General features: G+C 41.9%; 1 protein-coding gene across 11 annotated transcripts in view; it reads right to left on the reverse strand.

The window, feature by feature from the left end:
* Positions 1-13,588, reverse strand: part of LOC310900087 (uncharacterized protein) — a 129,951-nt gene that overhangs the window by 57,313 nt on the left and 59,050 nt on the right. For 3 of the 11 annotated variants that reach the window (XR_014584820.1, XR_014584821.1, XR_014584822.1), the window contains exon 5: positions 3,612-3,683. The exons of 6 other annotated variants lie outside the window; for them this stretch is intronic. The gene's annotated coding sequence lies outside the window, so the exon portion shown is untranslated. Of the gene's footprint in view, positions 1-3,611; positions 3,684-4,325; positions 4,526-13,588 lie in introns of all 11 variants that reach the window. 2 more of the 11 variants (XR_014584823.1, XR_014584825.1) reach the window with 1 other exon arrangement.

A 13,588-nucleotide genomic window follows, 5' to 3' on the forward strand; every position in this document is an offset into this window, starting at 1 on the left:
AAGACCTGTGGGCTGATTGTTCAGGATCCTCCATCTCCCAATCCTACAGTCAACCTGCTGACAGGATAGTGAATTGCAGCACCTCTAGCACAGAAAGGATACCTGAGACACTGTAGATCTGCTCTACCTAGTGATTCCAGAATATGTCAAGCTACACCACTAAACTGGAGATTAAGATAGCTGCAGGCTGCAATATAGGTGCTACGGACTGTATGTAATCTGAAGGCTACCACGTGGTGATCACAGCAGTAGAAGAGCTACCCGTAGAAGTAGAAGGGTTACCCGGTCTACCTGAGCTGACCTGTGATAAGACAGGTTTTATGTAATGGGATTGTTGATCCCCTCCCCCCACTTTCTTATTCCAATGTTCATTCCCCTCCCTTATATTTTATTAAATTTCAATCTCTCTTTGGTAATAGCGAACAAACAGAAAATGAGAGCAGAATATTACATCCCATAGTATCACAGCAGTTTGAGAGACAGGTGCATCAGCACAATAGAAGGGGGGAGAAGGGGAAGTTCACACCAGGTATTGACTTCTCTTATAAGGCAAATATATAGAGACAGAAATCTCTTGACCAAGTGAAGAAAGCCCTCAGTTTGCATGGCTCTTGAGGCCTAGTACTGGAGTACCCCCACTTCATTCATCTTAATTGGTATAAAATAGAGCACATTATAGCAGTCAGTCTCTCCAAGGCTGAGCAACAGAAAATACATTATACACCCTGGCATACAAAGCGGTCTGGTCCCAGTCCTTGTATCCTATGAAGACAGTGTTTTGGTGCACGTTGTATTGCAGGAGCCATATATGCTACAGATGGCAACCAAGGATAGGTGACGGGTGATAGGTTAGGTGCCTGGGCTACAGCTTAGTGCCAAAAATGAACAGCACCTCTGTGACTCAATGTATAACAAAGCCTAACATTTTCTATACAAAAATATTTTTCTTTTCCATTTCCCAAATAAAAATAAATAAATAAATAAAGCCAATTCTGAAAACCAGATTCACAAAGTCTTTTTAGACTAACTGTAGTGAATGTCTATATGGCATACTGCTTGTGAGGAATCTTTCCTTTCCCTGCTAACACTAGATTAGTAATTCTCTCCTTCACACTGTATGGCTCTGGCATCAACTCTACAGTTCAGGAAAAGCCCAGTCTCTCTGACTGAGACCACTATTTATACTGGATGCCCATTAATTGCATTGCTTGGAATGATTTGCTGTGGGTTTTCTTTCTTTCTTTCTTTCTTTTTTTTTTTTATTCTAGCAGCATTATGTCGTGATCTGATGATTGATTGGGCCCTGTGAGCAATCATGAGCCCAAGCCTATTGCTGCTAGCTTGATAGAGTGTATATCTCTATTTCATATTCAATAATGATGAATGGTCATGGCTTACATTTATATAGCGCCTTTCATCCAGAAAGATCCCAAAGCGCTTTACAAATTGATTTACTGTGCAAACTATGGGGTTTATTCTCCGCTTCATAAGCTCGTATAAATCCCATTGAGTTACTTGCACTTCATCACGGTACTTGGTATTGCCCAAACAAAGCACAAGCACTCTTTATAATACACCTAGGAGAGAGTCAGGTAGCACTTATAAAAATATGCAAGTGTTCAGAACCTCAGTTTTATGTTTTATCCAAAAGGCAGAATCTTTACCAGCAAAGCATCCACCTAACCTTTAGAAAGTACTACTTTCTGTGCTACTAGCCAGGCTTCTTGCAGTAATGCATTCCTTGGAGAGGACATCTCCAAGGGCTGAGCCAGCCTTCTCACATGACTGCACTCTGAGGCAGTAGTTGTTTAAAAGTCAGTTCTTTCTCATTTAAAAAAACACACTATTAAAGAGAAAGCTACCGTCAGTTGACCATTAGAAGGCATAAATATAGGCTGCATGGGTTTCTTCTGGATTCAGAAGAAAAAAGCAGAAGGAAGGCTCAGGCAAACTTCCTGGTGATAATTATGAGCAGATATTTAGCCATAGTATGATGCTCTGCACTGATGTTTTGAAGAAAATTACCCAGTCATCTTCTCTGTTCAGCTTTGGTTGGGGAATGAAATGCACCAGCTATGTGCCTCTGGCTTCAGCAACTGCTGTTGTCCCCACCTTGAAGACTGGGGAAAAGAAGTTCCCAACCTGTAATGTAGTCCATAGAGCTTCCAAGCCTGAAGGATACAGAGTGAAGTGGTGAAATCATGATGGAGACTGAGGTAATCATCCCAAGGCTATTTTCCACATTCTCCCCTCAGTCTGAGTGCTGTAAAGGAGCCAGAGCATCTCTATGTCCATGACTTTGGCAGAGAGGTAAGGGAGTTGTATAAAAACAAACAAAATTTCTCAAATAAATATGGTGCTGGTGAAAATAAAATGTCAATGGTGGCTTTTACCAGTATGCATGGGCATAAGCTGGACAAGATCCCAAATACATTTTCTACCCCACTGTATCACTTCTGTCATGGCTGCAGGACTGAAATGGATGGTTCTAGCCTGACCAAAGATAAAGTCATGTCAAGTTATCCAATGCTTGTGTGAAAGCCCCATCTCCTAAGGGATTTCAATCCAAATGAAATAGCTCACTCTGGCAATCCAAAAAGAAATAGCTCACAGATACCTGAAGGTAAAAGGTACCAACCTAGTACTAGATTTACATATGACATATGGCAATATGACATATGACATTATGGACTGTGCTAAATTCTTTATTAACATCAGATCAGAAAAGGAAGAAGACAGAATAAAATCCCTCCATGAAGACATCAGTATTTTGAAAAATGGGTATAACAGCAACAGTGACAGTGTCAGCCTGAAAGCCCCCCATGTAACATGAATTCCTGGGGGGGTGATCACATAGGGAACATGGGAGGATTTATCCAGCAGCTTCGTAATAAGTTCAGGCCAATATACTTGCAGACTGTCCCTCAGTTGTACATGCTCCACATCTATTTTGGCCAGCTCTAGCAGCTTGTGCAATACCAGTAAAATCTCTTTGACAATGAGTGAGGTTTTAAGGAGGCAGTAGGCAGAGATGTCCTCCTCTCTCTCGCTGTCATGAATGACCTGCCTGTTTGACTTGAACACCTAAAAGGAGGTTATAGCATCACGGAATAATTTAGGTTGGAAAAGACCCATAAAATCATCAAGCCCAGACATCACCTAACACTGCCAAGTCCACCACTAAACCATGTCCCTAAACACCACATCCCCACGTCTCTTAAATACCTCCAGGGATGGTGAATCCACTAGTTCCCGGGCAGCCTGCTTCAATGCCTGAACACTCTTTCCATGAAGAAATTCTTCCTGACATCTAATTTAAACCTTACGTGGTGCAACTTGAGGCCATTTCCTCATATATTAGGTTACTAAGATATAGCCAGGATCTTCATGGAGGCACATGGCAGAAGGATGACAGACAGTGGCCATCTACTGCAAGAGGCGAGGTTCTGACTGAATAAAAGGAAAAACATTTTTACCATAACTAAGCAGTGAGCAGTGGAACATGTTACCCAGAGAGACTATGGAATCTTCATCCCTGGAGGTTTTCAAGGCCCAGCTCAATCCTCCCTGCACACATTCCATCCAGCAGTTTTCCCAAGCTCCTTCCTCACCAGTTTAATTCCTCTTGTCTTGTGTTCTGCATGACGTCATGGTTCCTTCTCCTCTATCTGGCTTTGATGTCACTAGGAGTGGAGTGAGAATAAGGGTGAGACTTCCAGATCTGGCTTGTAACATATTCATGTTCACACGTTTGGAGATAGAGCGACACAGAAGACAAGATCAAGGCCTACAAACCTAAGATAAAGCATGTGACCGAATCAACGGGGGAGCAAACGAGTATTTCCATAATGAGGACAGGTGCTTGCTTGTTGCAGACAGCATTATCAGAACTTAGCTATCAAATACTAAGAAGTAACTCATGAGCTACTGAAAAAAAAAATCCTCAATAACTTGCCTATTTCTGATAATGAGGAGATATTGGGAAAAGCATAATAATGACCCTTTGCCATATTTTAAATCCTTACCCCACTCCCTCCATACTATGGACATATGAGTTCCTTAGCCAGTAATGTAAATGCCTTAATACAGACAAATCACACATTGCTGGCAGTCCGGTGACGGGATTTTTTTTTTGTAAGTTAATATCAGAAGTTACAGGTTCCACATTTTTACCAAGCAAATGTTTAGAAAGCATGGACTTGCATAACTGTCCTGTTTGGTGGATTTTATAATCAACAAAGAACAACTAACTCATTAGATCAAAGTCAATTTAAGTATTTATGAGGAGGAACAGGCATACTGGTAGAATATCAAGAAATTCTTACAATCTGCAATTTGGAAGATCTAGAGGAGCCACAGAATCATCCCGTAGTTACTGTTTGATGCTGGGATGCACTTTCTGCCGGTCATAGATTCCATAACCTGGCAAAGCTCTCCTAGCTGGATGACCCCAGAGTGACACCACCAAAGCAGGACACCAAAGAGCTACACAATGCCAACTTACATCAGTTGACTGAGGGCCACCCTGGAAAACAAGCACAAGAAAAGGAGTTCACCCTGTGTGAAGAGACACTGTGTAATCTCACTATTCAGCAAGTAGTTGAAAAAATTTTATGATTTTTTTTGCTCTTAGACAACTTGCTAACAGACATGGGACACCTTATGAACATTACAGAACAGGTGATAACAAAGCCAGGAAGTAATTGAAAATTAAGGAAAACCCATCATATTAGTTAAAGCGACAGGGCCAGAGTCCATTTCCTGGCAAAATAGCCTTTAACTTCACATGAAATGCCAGCATAAATGATTTAAATTGAACTTTTACTAGCACTCAGCAGAAAAGTCAAGGACCAAACAAATGCTGGAGATGGAGATCCTCCTGATCTAGGAGAATCCCTTCCATCCATAGCAGAAGTCACATTCAGAGAGGTAAGGATGCCAGGGAAGCCTGCCTTGCCTTTCCTGGCTTTATTTATCCCAAGGATAAGAGAAGATTCTGACAGCCCTCCACAACCATCAACCTACCCTTGTTCACCAGCGCTGAGCTCGCATCAAATCACTACTCCAAAAAAGGAAGAAAACACAGCCAGCAGTTTTGGAAATGAAAGCAAAGACTTTTAAAAGCTTTGCAAGAAGAGAATGTGACAGGTAATGCTCAATGACCTTAACTTTATACACAAAAATAATAATAATTAAGAAATATGGCATAAATTTTTCAAGTTTTTATGCCTTTGCAAGCAGATTAGTTTGGACAAAATGTAACAGTGCTTAGCATAGATCTTCAGCTTCACAAGCCTAAAACGTCATTGTATTTGCCTGTACACAATGCTTACCATTTAGCCAACAAACCTTCCACGCTGCAACTCTCCAGAGATGGTGCAACAGGAACATACAGCAGCCAGAGCTACATGTCTGGTAAAGCCCTCATTGCTGAATAGGACACGACAGTATGTACAGTCATCACTAAAGCAGGAAGGGAGTCCAAAAACATGTGAATCAGAGCCTGGGGAAACAGTACTTTACAGGAGCTTGTTACAAAAGCAAGTGGAAAACTACTGTGATCCTGTGTCATTGTTTTGTTTTGTTTTGTTTTTCCCCAAAGCAAGCAAGTGCCAGAAAGCATGAATACTAATTGTATAGAAAATCACACGATCCTCTTCAGCCTTCCAGTGTGGAGGAGCATGTTGCACTACACCATCCCCCTGCAATCCTCCCTCCCTCTCATCCACTGTAGATATACAAGGCTAAGTTGATGAGCTGTTCAGCTTAGTGTGAAATGTGTTACATTTTCCCCCCAGCTGCTTCCTGATTGCAGTATTTACTTTTAATCTCCTCTGCCTCAATGCCCGATAAAAACTTTGTCACATTAGATGGTGACAGATGGGAAAGAGAAGGGGGGGATCACTGCAAGGGAACGTCCTGGCTTCCCAATAATTTTTCACAACGCCAATTATGTCCTTCAGTGCTTCCCGGCATGTGCACCCATGTCAGCAGAGAAGGAAATAGAAAGGCATAAATAAAGACAAAACCAGGCACTGCGTGGTTTTAATCTGCAGAATAACATTTCTCATTTGGGTGAAATATTGTTGGATTTTCTCCCTGTGCTGGAGATGGAGACACACACACACATATACAGAGACACAGATGCAGAGTTCACAACTGCCTGCCTTATGCTTGGGTACTACCCATCCTCACAAGCAGCACCACAGCATTGCGAATGGAAAAGCAAAGGCATTCTCTGCTTTCTGAAAGATATCCATGTACAGCGAACCAAGTATCAGGCTCTTTAATCCAACTGCCACTGACTACATGGGGATCATGTGAAGATTATCATTTTTAGGATATCAGAACAGTTCTTAGAAAGTTTAAGATCATAATGTATCAGATTATGCTTGAGGCTGCTGATAAACATCTGTGTACAAGCCTAATCCTAGATGCTGCTGCAGTTGCCACCTTTATATTCCATCCAAGGTGGTGGGCAACAAGGGAAAATCTTTTGAGTCTGAGTTACTTCTTGCTTAGGTCTCCTAGAGAAATGAAACACAACAGTCAAAACATGAATTGATGGAGATGTATACAGCAGAAGCTGAAAGTAATCATGGAAGCAAAGTGGGAGGGCTCCCGGAAGAAGGTTTGTCCAGGAGACAGAGACAGAGGTGATCTGGGTTGGGCTTCAGCCAGTACTATCAGGATGAAAAAACTACCTTTTGTTTGCCCTTGCTGTATTTAAGAAATAAGGCTTTATGGATTTTCTTTGTAAACACAAAAAAAAGTTTCTTTGAACTAAGAGAACCACACATGCTTTGGACCACGGCTACTACTCTCTTCTGGACAGCTGTGGCTCAGTCCCAAACCAGGTGAATTCCATTCCAAGCAGAATAGGAGTCCTTCTTCTGTCTCAGAGGAGTGCATAACAGAGCAACAGCAGCAGCTCCAAGGCATGATGGAAGCGTTACAGAGATAAGAAGGGCTGAGGAGCCTCAAATGGAAGAGAAGGGAACGGTAACTTTAAATATTATGCTTTGATGATGTTCACAGGTATGGCACATTCAGGCGTCTTCCATCAGGCCAGAACGTGGACTGCAGGCATCTTGGTTTAAAGCCAAGACAATGCCCCTGTCCACATTAGATATGAAATAAGATAAGTAGATATGCTATAAAACAGGTATTCTACTGCCTCTAAAATCAGAGGGCTTCTGGGTAGCAACAAATTGGGCATTAGCCAAGGAGTTACTCATTCAGCCTCTGGAAAGAAAAATAAATGTGAGTGAGAGGTCTCTGGGCTCAGGGCTAGAAGATTTAGCAGACATCAGGCAAAGGGCTGTAAGCTACAGAAGCAATGAAGAAGCTACTAATAAAATGAGCTATACTTTATATGAAGCCAGGGAATAAATGGCTGAAGACAGCACAGAAAAGATAAGGCAAAGGGTTGATAGTAGTAAGTTCTTCAACTGTAGAGTTACTCTACTGAAAATAGCTAACTTGCAACAGAAGCATTATGGTCTCAGACAGAGCCTCCTTATGGCTGTGAACGACCAGATTTCAGCAGTCACATCTGTACTTACATGCCTGTCAGTATGGACACATTCGAGGCAGGTTTACAGAACTGATTATGCCAAGGAAATTCCCCCAAAAACTCAACTACAGTGGGCTCAGTAATATCTTACTGTGGCAGAGAAAAACACCCTCTTCCCTACAGGCAGACCCAGTGAGAAAACACAAGTTTCTGAAAAACTTGCTGACTGAAAAGGGCACAAATTACCAGCATCAGGCCAGCTAGAACTCAACAGATGTAGGAGCAACATGTACAAGCCACTTACAAGCAAAAATTAGCATGAAGAGAAAAGGAATGTCAAAGCAAATAGATTTAAGGAAAAGGACAGAAGAGAAAAACTCAAACCTGAACTACTTTTAAAACTCATTTGCCTTTCCAAAGGATGAGCTCCGAAAACTAGGAACTGTATATGGGCCATACCCAGTAGGAACCTCTGGAAGGAACCTGTGATAGAGCTGCTAGAAATTGCATCATATTTGCAAACAGATACAAGGGACAGTTGCTCTAGTGTGTACCATGTCATAGGGTGACAATTTTCATTGCTTTTCTCATTCCTTCTTTTTATAAATATATCAACTTCAGTCACTTGTGATTGACCAGTTGATAAAGACTGTAAATAACAAAATGTATATGCATCCAGATTGTTTTCATCTAGCCTCCAAATGAGTTCTTCAGCAAAGTAACGTTCTCAGCTCTCCATGGCAGTATTTTGGCAAACTAACCTAAGGTGTTTCCACAGAGAAAGAAAAAAATGCAGAGAGGTATTGCTCTAATGTCATTTGATCTAAAAGTGTACTTCTTCCAGGCAGAAGAAGAGATGAATCACATTTTATTTCTCTGATTCTCTCAGGAGATGGCCAATTAGTTTTACTTGAATTTGTTCTAATTGCAAATTATGTTAAAGGAGTGGGACTGTCCCTAGGAATCAGAGGCAGAAGAAACATTTTCCTACTTGTATTTTGGTTTCCTTCTGACTCATATGCAAAGGACTCTTTCTCTTCTTTCACCCAAAGTTTATTAAGCAATACTCAAGTCATAGTTTCTTCTCCCAGTTTAGCTGCCTTGTCTTGCATACTTCAGCATAACATGGTCAATGGGATTTTTGCCCTCCTATCTCAGAGCTTACATTTCGGTTGAGACTACTTAAGTATAGTGACCAAGACTTAGAGAATTATTTTATTTTTCTGTTAAGAAGTAGATATATATATATATATATATTCATATATATCCCCCCAAAAAAAATCAGCCTTTCCTTCATTTAGGCACAATAAAGTTCCTAATGATGGGAGAAAAACAACTGCCAGAAATTCAGTGACCATGTAGCTGTGCACCAGGAGGATTCCACATGCCACCCCATTAACTTTAGTCTCTAGAGGAAAGACAGGAGCTCAGCTTCAATATGCACTCAGCTTTGCTCTGCCTGACTTTCCTTAGTGAACATCACCAATTCCTCGGGGGAAAACTCCAGCTCCTGAAAGTAACAGAAAATTCACTTGGTTTCCCCTAACCACGTGGCCCAGAATAATAATGTAAGGAAGCTAGGTAAGCCAACAGTCCAAGTCAAAAATCTGCCTACCTGTTTAACAAAAAGCATTGCAGATTATATGAGCAAGATCATCACTGCATTACAGAATGTAAACATGTAGGAAGGTCTCACTTGTTTTGCCAGCAAATTCTGAACTGCTCTTGAATGAAAAGAATATAGAGGACCCAACTAGCAACCCAGCCAGCTGTGCACAAAACACCTATGTCACATTGAAGAGGTATTCAGGAATTAACAAGCGTGCTCTTCCTTTGCCGCTTGTATGAGTGTGTGCAGCACTTATATCTGCAGCTTTTCAGAGGATTGCACTTGTACCTGGCTATATGCTTGTCAAGGTACTTGTCAGCAATGGTACAAGAATATAGCCTACACTGTTTTAAATAGTTCAGTGAGTCCAATCAGTTTTCCACAAGCATTACACTGCGATTTGCCTCAGGAAGTTAGGTAACAATTCCCAACTCATCTCCTCTTCAGTTGTTTTGAATACTCCATCCCCAGTTTGCATAACTCACAGTAATGACAGGAAAATAAAAAGCAGTGTGCAAGTAAAAGTCTGACCCTTGCAATCTCACAATCAGAGGATGTTTGCCATGTCCCTGTGGGAGATCCCATGTTTTCCAGTATTCCCCCAGCCCCAAAGTACACCTACAGTGTGTACCCACATGGGCAGAGCAGTAGACGGCCAATTGACTCTTGTTGAGTGGGTCTCACTAAAATTTGCCGACTCAGTGAAAACCGGGTGGTAGTGGCTCGGAGGCTTACCACAAGTAGTAATATCAGCACTTTAAGTCAGCTGTTCATTTGCATTGTCATTCTCACTCTGGCAACCTGATGCCTGCCTTTCCAACAGAAGCATATGCAGGTTAGAAGGATTAGTGATAACTTCACTTATCTGGTAGATTTTAGATCTTTAATACAGTACATAATAATTCCTGACAAGGATCAAAAAGCAACAGACAAGAACTGCATGCCTGCATCATCCACACTAAAGGTTTTCAGCTTACTGTGTGTATATCTCTGGGATTCTTTGAAATACTTGCAAGAGCATCACAAACAGCAACTACAAAAAGCAATCCCGTTGTCAGGAGGCTCAGTGTCAGTATATAGGAGACCAGACATTCACTGGAAAGTTTTTGTAGAGGTCCACAAACTTTAAAAAAAAAAAAAAAGCTGAAAGCCATCATAACTGTGGTAAGTACCACATAAACAGAGCAACATTTTAGCTGGACTATTGAATAGGCATCAATATGTGGATACTTTTATCTAGACTTGCCATGAAAGTCTTTAATGCCACTAAGTAAAACTCCTTCTCAGTAAATCCTATTGATTTACAGGAGAATAATAGGTATTTACAAAGTATCTATGCTATTTTTTTCACATCATTTCTTATTTCCTTAATAAAAGACCAAACTTATTTAGGAAAAAATCCCAGTGATATTTCTTGTGTTTCTTATTCAAACTGCCTGTAACAATACCATATCTTCAGGACAAGAGCATCGTTGTTTCCTCTGTTCTGCAGAAACTTTGCATAGATAAATACTAGCAATATACTTATCTGTAGGGGAAAATAACTCCTTATGGCAACAGATTCCAAGAGGGTCAGTTAGAGACCAGTGATTCCAAGGAAAAGCCTTTGGGCAGAGCAGATACCAAATTGTTCCGAAGCATAGCTAAGCAGCTGCCCTCTCCTATTCAGCTGTGGTTCACTGGTCGCTCAAGATCCACAGAGCATATCCAGCAGTTTCCTGTGCTGTTTCCTCCTGTTCCGTAGGAGGTGATGAGTTGTATGTAGGTCTAGTCGTGGCACCCCTGTCTGCTGATATGATCTGGAGACCACTGGCTACACTGACCTTGCTGTTGGGAGCTGTTGCTTGAAATCAGTTTGGGACATTTCAACAGAATTATCAACAACTTCTTTTTGCATTTTTTTTCCTGGTTACAGTTATGATCTGCTTCCAAGTGCTCCGCTGTGTCTCAACTCCATGCTCTGTGGGTTGGAATATACTGGCTAATCCCTTCAGCAGGTTCAAAGACATTGTTTTGACTCTCTCCAATTTTCCTATGCTCTGCCATGCAAGGGACCAATACCGAATACAGCCCTAAACCTTCACACTAATGTTGAATAAAGAGGAGTTATCATCACCCATCTGTCTCACAAAAGTTGTCTTCTGATACATGTTAGAACAGCATTTGTAATACAAGCATCCCTGCACCCTGCTCCCATAGAACCAATGAGCAGCAAACCCACAGGTTTCAGCAGTACACAGCAGCAAGACCACTCAGACAAACAGGTCTGAAATACTAACGTTGGGATCTAGGACCTCCACCCTTCACTTTCAAGTAAGAAAGCAAACAAACAAATAAACAAACAACAACTCTTTACAGAGGTTTCAGCAATATGTTTCAACCACATGCTTTTGCTCACAACTAGTTGAGGGGTGAACTTGAGCCCTCCGGAAGCAGAACAGGGGCATGTTGAGCTTCTCAGGGTTTGTGAAGGGGAGGGTAGTGGGTTTCAGAAAGATTATCGCACAGTTCGAACTCGTTAATGAAAGAAATAAATTAACCAAGCTCATTTTTCAGGGAATTCTTGTGTAAACTGGAAATTTTCCAGTCTGTGAGCCCCGCACTGTGCTAACCCATAAATCACAGCAAGCAGGTTGTCTGTATAGTGAGAGCAGCCACGTTTGGAGATGGAAGGGGGGGGAGAAACCAGCATATGTTCATGGAGGAAAAAAACATAAAAGCAAAACAGAAAAGAAGAATATCTCCCTTGCCCACCACTGGAACAAAATAAAAGGCTTGGCCTCAGGCACTGGAACATACGCTGTCTCTGAAGAGCCCCCCAAACCAGGGGAAGGCACCTGAAACAGGTCAGCTTTTAATTGAATACAATATTAATTACCGTGTGCACCATTAACGGTTTGTGGGATTTGACTAATTAATGTAATAGTTTCTGAGTCACGCTCATTAAATATGAAAATTACGCCGGTGAAAGGTATTGGTTTCATTATCAATCTTGTATGGACAGGAGGGGAGGGTGGGGGGAGTGAGGATGCAGGGGAAAGATTCCCATCCTGAGTTTTTGTGTTGTTAGCTCTCTCCTCTTGGAATTGGTTCAGGTGAGCAGAAGGAAAAGCCAAAGTGAAAAGGAAAGAGGTAGGGAGAACAGGAAGCATTGCCTAGTGACAGGAGCTGGTGGTTGCAAGTCAGGTCCCAAAAGCTACCCAGCTCTGAGCAAATTACACTTTTGCTTAGTGGACAGAGCTGGCTGGTCTGCATGTAGCTCCAACTAGTTGTTGTCAATTCTTATCATAATGCTTAGTTTCCTTCACCCCCCTAGAACAAGCATAATGAGAAAGATCAATGTCACATGGAGTACTTAATTCATTAACCTATGCAAAGCATGTGGCCGGTCCTTAGTGGAAAACTACAGGGAAGGTAATTATCACTGTTAAAAGTCAGCTCCAGACCATGACTACGCACTGAGGATATGTTGAGTTGTACTGCCATGAGATACACCCCTCACATGGGGCAAAACTGTTACAGGAGAAGGACCAGAGATACTACATCTCTCATTCCTATCCTGCAATGCAGAGTAGGGGCAGCACTGATGTACTCTGGAGGGAATTGCCATCACACCTATACAGGACAAAGAGCCACCTGCATGCAGGATCTCTGGGGAGAGAAGAGAAAGAGAACATCAGTGCTTCAGGGCCCCCTTGTGCCCTACCAGCCACGACAGAGCAAAATGCAGAGGTTACCTTCTAGACTGGAATTAGAGACAATACACAGCTGAGGCAGGAGGAAGGGGAAAAAAACCTCAAGAGTGAGATAAAAGCCTAACGTCACTTAGGAGGACCATTTTTCCAAGCACCATGGAGGGAAGTAGGAGCACCATCCTGTTAGCAACAATGCATAAATGCTGCACAAGGACCTAGGGCAGTAGGAGGAGCAGAGATAACATCAATGCTATTATTTTTGTAGCAGTCCTCTTGACTGATTCTTAACATATTTGGCAAATGCTATGGGGGCAAACAGGGGGAAAGAGGATGGCCTTATGTCAGAAGCTTTTGCATTCGTGCTGTAGGTGTATATCAGCTTGGAAGAGCCAGACACAGAGAAGAGAAATTATCAGGTGGGGAAAAAGCAAGAAAAGGACAGTAACACACATGCAGAACTCCACAAACAACTCAAAACCCAGATTCTTCTTAAAAGGGAGGAGATGGACAGTAGACAGTAAACCCATAAGAAGGAGGAAAACCCCTACACTCTGTTATGGCTTTTATCACTTTGTGTAGCAAGTAATGGCTTTCTGATACTTTTTCTCTCCTTCCCCCTCACCCCCTTCAAAAGAGCTGCCAATGATCTTTCTAAATAGCATCAGCTTGCCAGGAACCTGTGGTTGAGCCTGCTGAGAGTTTGTTAGACTGTGCACAACCAACTCCTCTTTGGGGTTATAACATACACAGCCAAGACCAGTCTGCAGG

This window comes from Anser anser (genome assembly GCF_964211835.1).
Source record: "Anser anser genome assembly, chromosome: 5".
Lineage (NCBI taxonomy): Eukaryota > Metazoa > Chordata > Aves > Anseriformes > Anatidae > Anser > Anser anser.